At 42.1% G+C, this 18,493-nt stretch overlaps 1 protein-coding gene across 2 annotated transcripts in view; it reads left to right on the forward strand.

The window, feature by feature from the left end:
• Nucleotides 1-4,184: 4,184 nt before the first annotated feature.
• The window catches only part of BMPR1B (bone morphogenetic protein receptor type 1B), a 260,659-nt gene continuing 246,350 nt past the window's right edge, over nucleotides 4,185-18,493 (forward strand). Inside the window, exon 1 of one of the 2 annotated variants that reach the window (XM_054203330.1) lies at nucleotides 4,185-4,317. The gene's annotated coding sequence lies outside the window, so the exon portion shown is untranslated. Of the gene's footprint in view, nucleotides 4,318-6,994; nucleotides 7,378-18,493 lie in introns of those variants that run through there. The other variant, XM_054203331.1, reaches the window with a different exon arrangement.

The raw sequence follows: 18,493 nt of genomic DNA on the forward strand, positions 1-18,493 counted from the left end.
GTGCAAGTCTGTTTGCTGGACTCGGGTGCACTGCTGCTATCAGCCACGTGTATGCGAGTGCTTTGCCATGTACCCTAAATCCAGGATATTTTTTCTGCAGTTTAAGACTGAGTAGTTTAACTGAAGTTAAAAACATTACAGGCAACAGATTTATTTTTAATCGGAGGGCATTCTTTCCCGCTGCTATTGTCCTAGAGACAGTCATTTGTTTTTATTCTTTTAAATTTCCTCTAAAGACTTCTGCACTGTAAACTTTCTTATTTAGTAAAGATGCCTAGCGTGCAGTTCTGATGGCTTTCGAGCCCCATTTAAATCAATAAGGATTGTGAATGCCAGAAATTCATAAGGAGGGGACTCCGGCCCATTGAAACTTGTGGAGGATGTTATGACTGACTGCTGGCTCCTCTTGCTGGTGGAAGATGCTGGGGCAGGCAGCCAGCTGCTCTCCCCAGGAGGGAGTTAGTCCCTGGATCTCAGTTTGGGAACGGCTGTCTTAAATAATTCTGTTCAAATATAGTGCCTTTTATGTTCTTTCCAATTCTCTGTCCCTCTTGCAACTACCATTTCACATGGGAAGCGTGTACCCTTTCTTCTTTGTTCCTCTCCTTTTATTGAGATGGGCTATCAGTGTTTTGTTCCCATTGTAACACACACTCAAACACATATATGTGCACGTGCATCCTATGGCAGAGTGAGGTAACAAGAGGTACATTTGATCCTAAGCTTCTAGTGTTTGCACAGCAAATACAAAATAAGACTGTGCTGCATATAAATAAGCATAACTTGAATCTGTGGATAACATTTGGATCAACTCTTGGCCATTAAAATGCATTTCACTTTTTTTTTTTTTTAATTGAGCATGCTACAAGAGACGTTGGTGGGTGACCAGTATACCTGAGAAGCAGAGGCATTTCTGACAAAGTGTATGTGGCAATTATTTCTTTCCTAAGTCATTTTCTAGCTGGCTGATGGAGCTTTTTGATATTCTGTTTATCGCAGTTTAAGGATTGATTTGAAAATCACAGCACTGCACTACAGACACTGTACTCCAGCAAACAGATGGCAGAGGCCCATCAGCCATAATCCGTGAGTAAACAAAGACAAATGAAGTTTGGTATTGAGTTTTGAAGATGAGATGTAATCGTGTTACAGAACTGTAAGAAAGCCATGAAATATTGTATCGTCCTGCCTCTACCATAAAGAACAAAACACTATTTAATCTGGCATGATAACACCATTTCTTTCTGCGTTACTGAAACCTGCAACTTTGGTACAGTAGGAAAATCATAATGTCTGATCAACAGTTAGGAAAATGGGAATAAATTGGTTGGGTGTGTTTGCTTTTCCTTTGTGAAATACATAGGGCCACTCAGTGACAGACTTGGTGAAGCTGTTTACTGAGTAAAAGCAATGCATGAAGTGCAGAGCCGTGGAGCTCTTCACAGGACAGGAAGAGAATACTACTGTTTTGGAAAGGAATAGAGCATTCACTTCTAGAATAGAAAGGATTATGTTGTCTTTTCTAAATGTAGACAAAAGGCGAAGAGATCACACAATATTTGTTTTTCCACCGGATGGTTTATTTGCACGCGTTTGGGCGGGGAGGGGGGATTCTCCTCCACTGACAACACGTAGTATCTGAAGGAATTGCAGAGGAGTAGAGCAACGCTCAACACTTCGAGGTCAGGAAGGTGAGAGCACACCGAAAACTTTGCCAGGAGGCTTGAACAGTTTTGTGGTTTCATCTGTTTACCTTAGCAATGATAGAAGATTTAGACAATTGCCCAACAAACTCAAACAGTGTCTTGTTCAGAAACACTACATCTCCTTTTCAGTGTCACCACCGGGAGCTCAGCATTTTGAACGTTTTCATTCAAGTGCTGTTATAATCAGGCCTGGTAGAATTAGGAGTTAAAGAATGGTGGCTGAAGTGATCCAGCTAGAAAAGATTAGCTGGAGGTTGTGGGGAGAAGGGGAAATTCTCGTGCTTTCATTAGAGCTCGGTCCAGGACTGCATAGTTTCTGTGGCTGCTGATTCACTGGAGCTCGGAAGGGCACGCGTCTTTGAAGATCTGCCATATGTTTTCAAGGAAATTGGTAAACAAATAGCTCCTTTTGGGCTGCACGCTGGTGTTGCGGCAGTATAGCACAAATCCTTGATTCTCACATACTCAATAGATACTTAATTATTTTTTGTGCTTCAAAGATGATCACGCTTTTCAGATCTCAGTTCGGCAGTGAGAAGCAAAGGTGTTCGTAATGCCTCTTTTCTCGTTGCCAACTGTTTCACTTTATGGTACTTTTTAATTCTGTTACACCTACCTTTTGTTCCCTTTCTATTTGTTTTTATGTCTTCTCTTCCCTTTCATCCCTCTCTTTATTACTTCCTGAGGGTGGTTGGTTATTTTTTTTTCCTCTTTGAGTTATCTGTTTTCTAGGTTTCTCGTGCCAGTGCAGCATGGGGTAGCTATTCAGCTGTTTTCTAGAAGAGCCAGTACTTCTATTTGTCTCAGTCTTCTCTTGTTTGTGTGCAGGAGGCAAACAGAAGAGGGAAACCAATTAACAAGTGAACTATCTTTGCTGAGAGGAAAACCTTAGGCTCACGATAGACAATATACCTGTGTTATAATGAGCTGTGCCTAGGATACAGGCCAAAAAAAGTGCAGAGCATGAAGTGCACAAGGACAACTTGCATACACAGATTTCATAAAACAGCAGTCCAGAAATCTTGCTGGAACAAGCTTTCTCCTATTTTTTTTCCGCGTTTCCAATTTTGCCTCAGCTAGTAATAAGCCTTTTTCCATTTCTGCCTCTAGTATTGATATGTAAAGTAAAAAAAAACAAAACAAAAAAACAAAACAAAAAAAAACAAAAAAAAAAAAAAAAACACAAAAAAACATGCTTGCAGTGGTGGAGAGAGTACAGGTTTGGGCCTAAGAACAGAGAGGGATGCAGTGGAAGAAGCTCTCCTTCTTTGAAGCTAGTTTGTGCTCTCCTCCATGAAGCTTCCTCAAAATATTGATGCAATATTCTGTAAATTAAATGTTCTGAGTCAAAGGGGGATAGACTAGCTTCTGTGTATATGTATGTAACATTCATATATTGACCCCCTCAGAAAGTAAGCGAGAGTATTAACTCCTCTTGAGTGTGAGAAATAGAAATTATACGAGATTAGGGTAATGTGTGCCTGCACCACCAGCAAGCGTGGCCCAGTAGATTTGCCATCTGAAACAGCTGGTGCTGAGGACGTGGTGCTCAGGCCAATGCATTTGAACTGGCTGCAGCCTCACCTTGTGCACGGGATGCCTGTTGGCCCCCAAGCACGTTAGGTGCACTCTCGGGATGCATATTCTGGCTTACTGCTTGCGGTCTGTGCTCTGAGGCTGTTCCACAACTGCTTCAAAGTGCACTCCTGATGCACACTAAAATGCTAATGTAGCCATACCTCAAATATTCCCATTTTAAATTAACTTTTTTCTTAGAAGTCACAAATTTTAACATGTGTTATGACGAACTAAATTGTGGTCACAGACTTCTAAATTGATAACCTGAACTGACGATCTGTTTTTTACTTTAATCAATCATAGAAACAGGAAATAGTAGTAAAATAATACTGAGATTGAAAACCCTGGGCTGAGTTTTCTGTCGTGCCTGTAAGGTAGCAGGGGATGGTGGTGGACTGCCTGCGAGATGTAGTACAAGTTACAGCAGGAGAATCTACGCTGGGGCTGTGGTGTAGCCTATGCTTTGCAATAAATTGTTGCCGATACTATAAATGCTATACGACGTATCGGCGATCCATTTTTCAACCGGCCTTTCCCACGCTGTCCATTTTATCTCCGTTGTTAATTTAATCCCGGCAGTAAATTGCCTCGCTTCTCTTAAATCTTCCCCGTCTCGCCAGCCAAGCGCGGGGGGACTTGGCCGGCGGTGTGGGAGGACAGGACGCGGCGGCCGCTTACTTGGCGAGTGATTAATGGATGCGGGTAAGCGGCCCGTTAAGCCCCATCCCTGGGGCTGGGCAGACCCCGGGGGGTTGACCGTGGGGTCCCCTCGGGTGGCGGCGGGGGCCGGAGAGGCGGCAGCTCCGCGCCGGCCGCCCGCGGGGGGGCGGGAGGAGGCGGCGGCGCCTAATCCTCCGCCGGCTGGCCGGCAGTGCGATCACTAGTGGGAGCTGGAGAGGGCGAGAGGAGGGGAAAAGAAAACCCCAAACCACCCCAAACCCCAGCGCAGAGGCTGCGAGCCGGGCGGGATAGGGGGTGCGTGCGAGCCGGGCGGGAGAGGCGGCCCGGGGGAGCCCGCCAGCCGCCGCAGCCGGTAAGGACGGCGGGGAGCGGGTGTCGCGGAGCGGGGATGCTGCGGCCCGGCGGCGGCAGGGCGGCCGGGCACCTGCGCGGCCGGGGCTGCCCGCGGCGGAAAGGGGGGTCCCGGGGAGCCGGCGGCAGAGGCCGGCGAGCGCCTGGCACGGCGGGGTGGCCCCGGGTGACTTCGCTCCCGCTTAAGCGCGGGGAGCGCCCCGAAAGCTCATCGCCGCCTTCCAGCCCAAACACGGGGCTCTGCTTGCCCGGCTGGGGCGCTCGGCGAGCTCCGCAGCGGGCTGGCGGCCCGTCCCGTCCCACGCGTGGTGTCCAGCATTTGCTTTAGGTTGTTTCTAACTTAGGGCAGCTCAAGGGGCTGTGCCGGAGCGTGGTTCTCGCCCCAGCTGGGAGGCTGGTGGGAAGCCCTTGGACCTCCTCTCTTCGGTGGCACGCCGAGCCTTGATACAATCTCGTTACTTGCACGCCAGAAGCTGGCGATTAATCTCCAGTGCTCCCGAAACGGGCTTTTAAATCAAAATGCCAATTTGTCAAGGTACGTCTTGTTTTGTAAGTGAAGATGATGGAGGACTCTGCGAGTCTTTGGGAAGTGGTAATCTCTCACGCGGTGAGACGGTATTGTTAACTGATGGGCTTTCTCACTTGTGATGGACTGATGTGAACTCTGATTTACTAGTCAGATTTTTTTTTTTTTTTGGTGTCACTGTTCAGAAACATAGCGTTTGGCTACTTAAGACCCTGATGAATGTAAATTCCAGAAAGTGTCACTGTTTAGGAGGCTCTTGTGGATAAAACCGGAGGTCTGTCTAGCGTCCCGGGTCTGACAGTGCAAAAAAGTGGTGCCGGGGGTGAGGGGGGGGGGCGGGCGGGTACAAATGAGGCAGGCGTGTAAGGATAATTCTCCAGAAGGCTCTCTCAGCATGCAATCATTTGTAGCTTGGGTGCTTCCTAAGTGTGAGCTGCTGTCTTTAATAGCCCTCACTGATTTTTCTCTTCCACGAACTTCTCTGATTGCCCCTTGACCCCGCGTAAACTTTTAGCCTCTGTAACATGCTGTGGCAAGGAATTTCATAGCTTTAACTTTATGCTGTGTCAAACACCGGACCATTTTATTTTGAACCTTTGCTTGGTAGCACCTATGTCTGGCATGGAGTGCAGAATTGGTCCCTTATTGCTCTGTCCCATTCATGCTTTTATAAACTTCCAGTGTTTCCTCTGCTGTTTCCTCTGCTGTGTCCTTTTCAGGCTGAAATGCTCTCTTCTGCTTCATTTGAAGTATACCTTAAGAGGAGGAAATGAGTACAGTCATCATTATTTTCAGAGAATGGATCATTTTGAACAAGAGGCACGTTAAAGTTACGATGTTAAAAGCTACAGTCTGGGAATAACTCACGGAGGCGGTGTACATTAATTTGACAGAATGGCTTCCATGTGATTGCCTACAGAGGACAAAATCACCTCTGTCTGACAACTAGCGAGAAGCTTCTGACACCACTTACTCTTACTTTCTTTTCCTGGCAGAGGCTGCATGTGCAGGGAGTGGATTTCTTTCAGAGGTTTTTTCAAAGCAACAAATAAACTCAAAGCAGTATTTTACTATTAGAGTGATGTGATGAATTCATAATCTGCTCGTAAGTAGATTCTCTGGTTCATGTGTTGAAATTCTGCATTGTTATGAAACAGTTTTGTAGTTATTTCAAAATAAGGAATCCATCACAGTAAATACAACCTAAGGGCCTTGACTGTCTTCCCACAACCTACTACCCTGCTTGGCTTCAGCTGAGCTGCTCTTGATTGACACTTGTGCAATCAGGAAAAAAAAAACCAACACAACTCAGGCCTTTGGGGTAGTTGTGTCTGTGCCTATCTGTATTTGTGAGCGTGAGTGCATCCCTGACCTAGCAGTCCTTCCTGTGGGTCAGTATACTGAATGCCCTGGCTTCAAGTTCGCACTTAAGTACATGCTTAATTTTACGGTTATGAGCGGGTCCATTTTAATTGGTGCACTTGTGTAATTAAAGTGATGCATGTGCTGGGGTCGTTGCTGCAGTGAGGCTGGAGCACTCATAGCTTTGCAGTATCAAGCCCTCAGGTCTTGAAACTCTCTTTTAAAGAACCTTGGTTGGTAATGATGTAAACTGACAGATTCACAAAGGCTGTTCCCAGGGTCTCATCTTTCTTGCCTGTTTCTGTCATTCTTCTCTGTGTATTGTTTCCTAGAAAACAAGAGCTTCAATACGTAAGACATAATATCTGTTGCCAGGTGCAAGGAAACAATGAGAGGAAGTCTGATGTTCAGGTGGGAAATGATGTGTTACTACTCCCAAGAAATAAGATTAACTTTTTTTTTTTTTTAGATGAATGTTTATGAGCTGCTCTGCTTCTTAAACACCGATTGCTTGCCGTTGACTACAAAGCGCTTACCTAGACTATAAATCCTGTGGAGAAGGGACTGCTTTGCTTTGTCTTACGAATTGTAATATCCGATGCAGTGTGCTGGGAGGGGTGAAGGGGTGTCTCTGGGTCCAGCCTAAACACTGCTGCTAACAACAGCCATTGCAAAGTTGTTTGCAATCTGCAGCTAGAATACGGGACAAATGAGAAAAGTCTCTAAAAACTTGTGACAGGCATTTTCTACTGACCTTAGGGTAGTTGCAAGGATAGAACAGCATATAAAGCAACATGGGTATCTTGGTCATTACTTAAGAAGTAGGTGAGGATTTATAGATGTATCAGTATTTGGCTCGAACATGCTAAAATGATCTAGATCATTACGCTGTACAAGTCACAAATATTGAACGGAAACAGATTAGATTTATTGGTGGTACCTCATAAAACAAACTATAAAATGTATCTTAGACTTATTACCATTTGGATTTTTGTTCCTTTTCAGAAGATATGAGCTCCTGTTCTTAAATTGTCTTGAACAAACTGAAAACGTTGCCACTGATAGGCGGAATTTGGAGGAAATTGATTAGAAAACACTGCACTTTGGTCTAAAGTTTGCATGTGCCAAACTGGTTTCTGCACTAGCGCACGCTTCAGACTGGGCTTGCTTCTGGTAAGCGCTTTCCTCTTGCTGTTTTGTATCTGGTTGAGGCAGCAAAAATGTAACAAGGGTTATATGATACGGTTTTCAAAAAGCCTACAAATGGTAACATTCTGATGATATCTATGAATCCTATCATGCTTTACGTCAACAACCTTGTTCCTTTGAGTGCGTGAATGGAGGAAAGATTTACCTATCACAGCTTCTGTAAGGGCTGGATTACTTTTTTTTTTTTTTTTTTTTTTGTAATAAGGAAATGATTTTGAGGTAACTGAAATACTTTATAAAGTACTGTTTGATTACATTATACCAGGTTTTTCATGCATTACATTACCAAGTTTACTTTTCCCTGCTTGAAACGTCAACACCTCATCAAGCTGTAAAAATATTCCTATGTGATCAATTATTCTTTGTGATGGGTTCGCGCCGCGCTGTGTGCGCACAGCCAGGTGTGGGTGCTTAGGCAGGCCGCACACACACAGAGGTGCAGGTATCTGGCTGTCTCTGGTACACCGGCAATAATACCTTTTAATTCTCGTTACGTGAGAGTTCTCACACACAGAATATGCTGCAGGATTTTGATACGAAGGAAAACCCAAGGAAACCTCTTTTCTTTGGCGTTGCATCCCCAGGGTGGAGTCCCCGCTAGCCAAGCGGTAATTCCCTGCTCTCGAGCCTTTCTCTTCACAGGGTCCCTAGCTGGGGCTGGATTCTCAGCCCAGCTGCCTGCTTTTCTGCCGTTTGTCAGAGTGAATATTTTTAGGCCTACAAACCTATGTCAAATTTGGTTATAATTGGCCAATAGGCTCAAAACTTATTAGTGAGGATCTGGCAGACGTGTTTATCTGCAGATAAGCAAGTCTAAACATTTCCTTGGGAAAGCAGGCTGACGGAGTTATTTTCTGTTTGAGTCTGGATGTAAAGCAAGTCCTCATCTAGTGGTGCAATGGCCGGCTGGGAGGGCGTTTTCTTGGAAGTCTTTATTACCATTTTGAGCCCTATATGATGGGTATTGGGAGTCATCTGTGCTGTCTTGCAGGACTGCAGATACAGGTCCACAGAGTTTGAAGAAATGGGCACAAATCGCTGCATGTAATAAAGAGACTGGGGTAGCGATGGTGTGGGGAGAGCATCAGTGAGTGTAGGTTGCCCCTTTACCATGTTCCAGAAAGCTCTTCCAGCGGTGAGTAAACCAGCAAGGACCTGCAGGTACAGAGGTTTTGGGAAGTTTCTTCCCCTGAAACTAATTGTGTTACACATTGAAAATTAATTCAGTGCTAAATCAAAATGCATTGCTACAAATCTCTACGTTTTGATGTCATTATGCTAAAGACTGTAGTTCCACAGGCCGGAATGAATAAAGGCACGTATTTAAAACATTCTTTCTTTAAAAGTACCACTTATTTCCTAACACAAACATAACTGTTACTGTTTTTCTGAAACAAAAGCAAATATTGATTGATGTGCAGAAAAATCTCATATGTAAAGCCTAAAATACAAATGGGGTGGATATAAGGAATATTTATAAAGCAGGCACTTAAAAGTTTTTAAAAGGTTAAGTTATTCAAGATTTATTCCCTGAAGCTACAAACGTATTTGCTCATGCATAACTTCACTGAGGAACACTTAGGTGAATAAAATTACGCACTTGCATATTTGTAGAATCTAGACCGTAATTAGCTCTAGGTTAATTTCCCCCCCTTCCTAATTAAAAACACACAAGGCAATTAAGGATCAAATGAGACTTTACCTTTGTGATTATCTTCCTTGGCAGAAATAGCTGTTCTGATAAATACTTCCATTTCAGTATAATCTGACCTTCTGTCCGACTTGCTTTCCTTTATCCTTACCAATGTTGGCCAAGGAAATATAGTTGTATTTAAAACAGCCTATGAAAAGGTGGAATGTTGAAGCACATATTTTGGACACATGTTTATTTTAGGGAAGAAAAAAACCCCATGGTGGGTGAAATAATAGATCGATTCACCTTGGATTGATAATGTGTATATGAACAGGGTTTGGCTAGTTTGTTTTTATCTCTCTTAAGTGCACAAATGGAGCTTTATTTGTAAACGGATAGTTAAATACAATTTCCTTCATATGTCTGCCAATTTTTCTCTTTGACATTAGAAGTGATGACGAAATGCCATCCACAAGTGCGCACAGAGAATACAGTGCAGAAGGTAGAGGTATGCTTACAGGCTAAATCTTTGCTAGTCAGATTTGCCTCCGAGGCTGTTGACTGTAGGCGCTGTACGTACATGAGAAGATTTGGACAAGGCAAACAAATTCTTGCATCTGTGCCAGATGTATTGCAAAGTCAGGACAGTGTAATGGAGATAAGGTTAATTAGCTATTTGCATTTGCTACTGAAGTTGGATGAACAGTTTTTTTTCCTAGCAGCGAATTTCTCTTCAGGCATAACTATCCAGTAGAGTTTGTTAAAATGAATATAGCAAGACTTTTGTAGCCTGCAGTAATACAATTAAGTGTGTGCAAGCATCGCAGGCTTCTTTTATTCCTAGGAAAGTCTTGTAGGGTCTTGTCCTAGTGGAGAATCGAAGCAGAGAAATCCTTTGAGCTGAGCAGGGTCCTGTTGCTTCAAGGAGATGCTGCAGGATCGCTCCCTAAAGTCTCTGCGTCTCGGTTTCTGTCCAGTGGGGCGCAGAAACAAGTACCTCTTGTAAAGTGTTCTGAGACCCTGGGTCAAGAACGAAGTCGAGTCCAAGCTGCTGCCGCTGATGGACAGAATGAGACTCCAGTTACTCAAAGACCACTTTGTGTTTTCACCCTTAAAATATTAAATTGTATCATCTTTCTCCTTTACGCGGTAGCGTTGCTAAGTGGGCGTTCAGGACTACTACGTTCAGCACCTTGCGACTGTTGGGAATGTGAAACTTTGAATCTGTGTTGTGTTTAGCATTTAAAATACTCGCTTAATTTCTGTTTGGGCGCTGATAAGAAGTGCTTTGACTTAAGATTGCCAGTGTGATTTCTGTGTTCAAACTGCAGTCTGCCTAGCTCGGTGGTTTTCACAGGACACCCGTCACTGTCACATGAAGTGAGCTTCTTGTGGCAGGAAATATTCTTTCCACAGATATTAATCTCCTTTTTCAAGTTTGCCTTGGCACAGCTATAATCACTTTACTACGGCTAAAGACCAAAACCGTACTCCTCTAGACTTTTGGCATTAATTGGAAATAGTTGGTAAACTCTGGGAGTTTATCTAGGGGTTAACTCTATTTACCTAGGGCATGTAAGTTATGCTTGCCAGCAGTATATGAGCAGCAATGGCGTCACATAGATGCATATTTGTATTTTGTGGAAGAAATGGGATTATTTTTTTTCCCTGAAGCCAATGGAACAGATGCAGATCCATATTTGAAGAGGAAGATGAGTACATTTCTAACTTGAAGCTAATAAATTTTTCCCTGATAAACGCACATTGCAACAGTTTAGGCTTATGTTTCCCTCGTGCTTTCTCCATGAGCAAGCCAGAGAGCCACAAAAAAACCCCAAACCAAAATAATTGTTTACAGTAGGGATTACACAGCATTGTTGCGCTGTTCAGTGTAATAGGGATGCTGCCGATTGAGAGCCTGCAGAAATCAATAAATTACTGCAATTAAAAATGAAAGAAAATAAAGATAACTTTTATAACTTTTTTTACTCAGAAATCCATTGACAGGGAGTAATCAAGCTTTTCTGTAACTGAATTATGGAATTTTTCAGGACTGTTTCATTTTGAGTTAAATTTGCTTTCCTGACAAGAACTGACATGCCACCTGAAGGACGCACGCTCTGTGTTTTGAACTTGTGGAATTTTCTTATGACTTACAATTTTTAAGGTTTCGTGGAAGTTATTGGTTATTTGAGAATATGTGCTTTAATTTAAAAAAAAAAAACTAAAACCAAAGCGACGCAAAGAATAGTTTCTAGTCCTCTTGGTTGTAAACTTTATTCTTCTTTTTTGAGGCTTGAATCTTATTTGACTTTTTTGTGTATGTTTAAGAACATCGGCTTTACTTAACTTGGAGCTTAATTTGTGAATAAATGTTTTGCTAGCTTTCTGCAAAAGAGTAGATTTCATGCTTTGTGCAGAACTAAATTTTTCTAATTCACCTTGCCAGTTTAGGCAACGTGACTTGGAATGGTGTGAAGAAATGAGAGCCTGTCAAAAGGGTTTGATCTATTTTTATACTGCCCTTCTGCTCTCAAATGCTGCACATGTATTTGAAATTATTAATCCCAATGTCATTTCTTTCCTTAGTAGCATTTCAGCTGTTTCTATAAACCATTCTTGGCATTTCTTTTCTCTCACTGCAAATTTAATAAAAATTAAAACTGTGTGACTCTACTTCTGTGAATGGATGTATTCTTACAAGTTTAATCATTGACGCTAAATCTTTTTAGAAGTCGGTGGGGCCTTTGCATACAGGCGGGAGTTGTCTTACGTGTATTGAAATGCCTTTTGAAATGTTTTTTATGCTAGTCATACTTAAATACTGGACTTGGCTCAAGGTGAAAAGTAAACTGTAAATAGTCTGATTGACCAAAAGCAGCACTGTTAAGTATAAATTAATGACTTGAAAGCTGAGTTAAGCTTTTAGAAGTGCTTTGCCATAAAATTAAGGAGCCAAATGGGCAGTCGCTTTGGGAATTGTTGGAGCATTTGAGGAGCTGCTGTGGTCTTCTTGTTATCCTTCTTGCGGGAAGATAGGGGCCTCAGCACTCTCAGCAGGTGGTGGGAATGTGCCTGGTCTGCGTCAGTGCAAAGGCACCTTCCTTGTTTTGCCTCTTCCCCAGCCATGATGCGAAGAACTTCACTCGCTGTCCTCAAGCAAAGTGAGGCAGTCCTGTGGAGCGGGGCTTGGCTTAGCTGGCTAGCACAGAAATGAACAGTCGAAGGTGCTATCTTTCTCGGAAATTAACTTCTTTTCCCTGTGACTTCAGAATAGGCAATATTCTCAAATGGTACTTGACAGATCTCAAAGGCTAGAGGTGGAGAGGTTTTGATTTTTTTTTTCTTTTTTTTTTTTTTGGTGTGCAACTAAGATCCTAAAGAATACATGGGTTTTTAAATTGAAAATAGCGGATGGCAGTACCCATAAGGTAGGGTAGAGAAGATCCAAACACAGGGATACCAGCAGAGGTCCTGCAAAGTTACTGCATTTAGTTTAGGTCTTCTGAATAGCCAAACTGATAGTAATGGTGTAACATGCATAGCTTAACAAATTACCAGTAGGTACACCGGTGCTAGGTGTTCAGGTCACGGCTGGACTGGAGTGAACGAATGCAGCTTCAGTACTCTGAAAAAAGATCCTGTGAGTAGTCTGAAGGTACGGGCGAAGGAGAGTGCTGCCAGCCTAACCCGGGTGAGAGAAAGCACTGGAACCTTTGCAGAGGAAGGTCAGGACTTTTGCCACTTCTGCTTCTCACATTGGCCGAGGACAGAAGGGACAGGTTACTTCAGGCAGCAGCTGTCTATATGTTCTATTAATGGTTAGAGGTCATAGTGAACATTAGAAAGGATTATAATAAAATCCTTGAAGGTTGCACACAGCAATTCCTGTTTTCATTCCAGGCTCTGGTGATGACCCTTTCATTTAGTCTGCACTTTAAAGTGTAGATGTCACAGCAATAAAGTAGACATCATGTAATGAACAGCATGGATATTTTTTATCTGCATAGGTTATTTCACTTACACCATTATAGGCTGAAATAGTAAAATCATGTTTAAGTTGGCATATTGGTCCAGTGGGAAATGCCAAATGGCATTGCTGTCCCAGGGAGCAGTTGCAAACCCAGAGTGTCCATTCTGGGTGACCACTGTTTGATCATCACTGGTTTGGTGGTTTGTTGGCTTCATTTCAAAGTGTGCATGTGCTTTTTAACTTCTTTGGGCAGTATGAGTATTCAGCACCTTTAAAAATGAAATAGTTTCCTTTCTTATTTTGCTTGCGTACTGCAAGTTTTAATTCAGGTTTCTAAGGCCTTTGAACTATCCCAGGTGACGATCTGTCTTTTCAGAGAAAACATATACTAAATTGCAAGTGATTTTTCGCTTTCTAACAGATGTTGATCCAGTTACCTGTTCTCTCGAGATGCAAGAATGGACTAAGCAGCAGCTTTTCTTTTTGTGGGGACTGGAAATGATGACAGAATGGTTGCTAACAACTTTTAACTCCATCTTAAACCTCTTGCAGTCTGTAAGCCATATCATCAAATAGGGAGAGGTGGTGGGGTATGAATAATAAATGAATGTCAAGAGTTGTGAGAAACTTTCTGCATGGAACAACCTTTTCTGAAGCTTTTTGTCCCTTCCATATTTTCCCTAAAGGTATAAAAGGTGAAGCGTCAGACGTGGGACTGTATTCTTGAAAGAGACTGTATCTGAGAAAGGGTAATTAGGGTGATTTTTATCCCACCGTGAGGCCCTGCCAAGCGTATGGCATGGACAGATCTACACGCTAATCTTTGCTGAACGAGGAAGGAAACCGTGTGATGGTGGTGGCAGTGCTGGGTGGTTTTGGGGGGTTGGGGAACCAGCTCTGGGCTGCAGCACAAGGGATGCATGTGTGAAGTCATTAATCTCGGGGATTTGCTGCATTTTTTTTTTTTTTTGCCTGCAGCCCTTCAGCCCACACACAGCTTTTGGCTATGGGCACAGCATTTTCCAGCAGATGGCCAGTCGCACAGGAAGGCGACGATGGTGTCGGAGACTTTCTGAGCGTGCTGATGTAATCAACCCTTTCGCACGTATTCTTAAATTCTGTGAGCCAGCTTCAAAGGAACTGAGTACCTGATTGTAAACCTAGGATGTCTTTGCCCCTCCTTTTATTTTCTTTATTGTCCCCAGATATGGGTGAGAGTATGGCTCTGACAGAGTGTATGGCTGGACAAGGAGGATAATTCGTGCAGGTTTGGCCACCTTCCTCCTTTCCTTTTTTTTATTTTTTTAATTTTTTTTCCTAAAGCGGGAAAACAGGTTAGCAATAGAAACAGAAGAGCTGCTAAACATTTGTTCAGCTGCAAAACAAGAATCAGTTTATGCTCTTAAGAAGCCTTTACATTTTGTTAATCTGCACAGGCCAAGATTTAGGTTTGCAAAGAGACAAACAGCTGTTTTTGCAGTTAAAACTGGTACTACAGTCCTTTAAAAGACTGTTCCCTCTCTAGTTATCTGAATTCTGTAATGTCAGGAAAATACACCACAGCTGACAGGATAAAGTCAAAGATTTTTATTCCTATGAATGTGTATAATTTGGAGGATGCAAGCATAGTTTTGTTTTGCTAAGAGCAGTTCTGTGCTACAATGTCGGCTGTTGCAAGTACCTTTAAAATAGAGGTGTCTGCATTTAAATACAATAATTTATTTGAGATGTTTCTTCCATAAAACTCTTAAAGGGAAAATATGTTTTCAAATGAGATGTTTTTTTGAAATGTTTATATATCTGGGTTAAATATTTTACTGTGGTTTGTTACAATAGCACTCCAAGAGTGAAATTATATTACCTAAATTGAAAGAAATAAGAAAAAACAAATGTACTTATTGAAAAATAACTTTTTAAATTATTTAGTTTAAGTATAATTAGAATATCTTGTAAAAGGTGTTGCAAATGATAACATACTAATTCACTAGTGAAAATTAAAATAAACGGGCTGTCTATTTAATGAATGAAATAATGAATTGAGGGAGGCTGTTCTGCTATTTCTGTAACAGGTGGAAATGTTATTTCCATTTAAGTGACTTTACTTCCCCTTCCTGCACTACTTCAGTTCTCTTCTAGTCGCTAACCTCTCGTGTTCCCCCCCAATTCCTCCTCTTTTCATACTATTCCTCCCTGAGCAAAAGCAGCCAACTGCTGTGCTTGTTACCAAATAAACCACTGTCAAAATTTTCAGCTGCTTTTATTGTTCAGAGGATGTTCCTTTGTGTAGTATGAAAACTTTTGTTGAGTATTATCGTAGTGTCAGTAATCATGGAAATGAATGATAATACTCTCCAATCAAAAGAGAAATGCTTGTTTATAGCAACTGTTTCACATGTTCATTAATCAAGAAAGGTTCTTGACACAGTGATAAATATAACTTCAGTTCTTGCTTAAATGTACCGTATACAAATAATCCAATCTTGTTCATCAGTGAACCAATGATAGATATACTGTAAGGTGCATAAAAGAAACTAGGAGTGTATGTCAAACAGCAGAATATTCTTCTTCCGCACACTCATGTTAAAATGATCTTGTACACCCTTGGTTTTGCAGTTTTGTGGCTTGCTAAATTCTGCACACTTGAGTCTATGCGTGCATTGGCACTTACTGATATGGATTTCAGAAGTTTGAAGAAACCTTTTGGCAGCTATCCATACTTATGGGGTGATGGGTCCACCCTGCTTTATTCTCCAGAGTCCTGGATGTATCAGCATCTAGATCAAGGAGCTTGATACATGGCAGCTCACGCGCCAGGGGTTTTTCCCCAAGACTAGTGCCCACAATGGTCTCCTTGGCAGTATGGTCTGAGGATGCGACCAGACAACGTACATAAACCTTGGTGGTGAATCTTCCGTTGCTATGTGTTGTCCTTGCTGGTCCTGACTTAATATAGGTGATCATTATGGGGAATGCCTCCAAATTCCTGCCTGACAGTTTCATGCAGTGCATGCTCAAAAAGCAGTCTTTGCACAGCAGGAGTTAGCTGGAATTTATTTTCTCTCTTTTGGTGTGGTAGAACTAACAATGGCATTCACTTGTGCTCTTTGTTTGAGGGGAAGAAAATACATGCAAAAGAATATGTTCTGCTTCTTTATGAGAAGTGTAGACAAGCCTCATTTATTTGTAGCAGTCTTCAGGTAGTTTGAAACAGAGGCAATCCCCTGTGGCACAGAGAACAGGCATGTGGGCTTTACTTTGTTTTCCTTTTCTAATCAAGATTTTGAGGCACCCACGCTTCCTTTTGATCTGCTTTTGAAAGTAATGCTTGGGCTGGATCCTCAGTTGCATTTCTGAGCTCTTTTTACTGAGTTTTCTCCAATAAATGCAGATTCCTTGAGTACTACGTTTTGCTGATGGCTGGCATTTGCAAAGCCCGTGAACTGCACCCACGTAACCCTTCTTTGCTCTTTGAGCAGTGGCGTTCCATCAGTAATGTTACTATAGTATATATAAACCATCCTGAAGGTGGTTTCCATGGGTGTTCTTCTCCGTCTTATCTTTAAAGTTGCAGTGTTTGTTTTTCCTAGGGGTCCATCTGATATTATAATTGCCCAGGAAATAGGGCCTCACACTAGTGAGAATACAAATCATGTTGAGCTCTTTGCTTTGAGAGTTTCTCAATAAATTCCTGTCTGCCTTGAATATTGAGATTTTTTTTTCAAACCCTTACTTTTTCTTCATGTCTGAAAAGATTTAAAATTTCTTTTGAACCGCTGGTCATAACACTTCTTTGAGGAAGGTTTGCTCTCAAAATAGTACTTCTTGAAACCATCGTGTGCTTTCTGTAGGTGGTCGTCAACATCTGCTGGGGCCAGCTGACCAACTGACAGACTAACAAGATTAATATGTTTATTACTCACTGAATATGTCCAGGTTTTTTCTCAGATTTTTCAAATAAAGCTTGGTATTGCTTGGCCTTTTGAAGCCTAGATAACTGCAGAACTGCATAAGTCAGTTTAACTTAAAGCTATTTTTTTGGGTTACTTGATTTTTGTGGGCAGGGGCATCAGTACTTGGGAGATCCCCAAAGGGATCCCTGTTCAAAGGACTAGCTGACATTTGTTACAATCTCTGTGTGTGTCCTCTCTCTTGATGTATTTATGATCCTCCCCAGGAAGTTGAGGGATCCACTCTAAACTGAGAATTCATAGTCACAGGGTGCAAGTGGCAAGTTAGTAAATGCATTATGTGGACGTAGTAGACTAGCAACTACCATGTGCATTTCAGCTGGTCTTGTAGATGAGTCTAGAGAATCATGCCACATGTGGAATTCAAGTGTAGCATTTCTGTCCTTGCATACTTGTACTAACCCAAAATGGGATTAGATTTCTATAACCACCATAAGGTAACTGGTGTACAGTTCCACTAGGTCTTTTGCTCATGGAAATAAAACGAAGGGCTGCACTAAACTGTACTTGGTAGATGTCATCAGGAGACTGTTAATATGTGAAGTGTCTCTTTGAAATAGTATACATGCATAAGATTTCACAAAAAACTTCAACCAAAATTGCCGCTATTGTATACATAAAATCGGCAGTAGGGAACAAACAAAACCGATACTTTTCAATCTATTTCATGTCTGTGAGCAGCTTGAGAAAGGTTCTACTGAATTACTTGGATGAACCTATCTTGTGGAAATTATTCCTCTCCCAGTGTTATGATGGACTGCTCCCTAAAGCCTCATTAGCAGACTGGTAAACGTGGAGCAGAAGACATGATTGTGGAACTCATGATGCTGTTCTGCATTCAGGGTAGAAGAACTTTGGTTTTCTCTCCTATACGCTGAATTTCATGGTCTTTGGGGTATTCCCTTCTGTTCGTTTTAGTTTATGTGGGCTGTATGGCTTTATATTTTTAGGAAAGCAGGCTATGAAGTGTCTGTACGTAGTTTACTTAAAAAATATCTAGAGAGAACTTTACCAAACAGCTTTTAACCTTACCTATCGGATGTGTCCATGTAAATGTGGGAAGGTCTCTTGGTCTCATCAGAATTTCATTCTGACTTTGGGTGTCCTTACAGCTAAACTTGTGGGGTGCTGCCATCTAACTGTCACTTGGAAAAGGTGGACTTTGAGGGTGATGGGCAGTGGGAGAGACTGACAAATCCAGACTTTTCATATTGAAAATTTAGCAGAACCAGCAGTTTAGTTAATCTTCAGCTAAACTTGTCTATTCAGATTTAAGGTCTAGTCCTTAAACCTGACCCTGTAGCAATCAGTTAGAAGATTGCCCTTTTGTTCAGCAGCAGGAGGAAGGGGTACTTGATGTGATGGAGTTGCAGGCATTATGCTCATGAGTTACAAGGAAAGAATGGCAATAGATGATATGAAAGGTCTGAAATGAAAGCAACAGATGATTTTCTTTAGTTCAAAATGACCTTGCCAAGAGAGGCAAATGACATCACAAACTGGAAG

Source organism: Rissa tridactyla, chromosome 5, assembly GCF_028500815.1.
Source record: "Rissa tridactyla isolate bRisTri1 chromosome 5, bRisTri1.patW.cur.20221130, whole genome shotgun sequence".
In the NCBI taxonomy this organism is placed as follows: domain Eukaryota; kingdom Metazoa; phylum Chordata; class Aves; order Charadriiformes; family Laridae; genus Rissa; species Rissa tridactyla.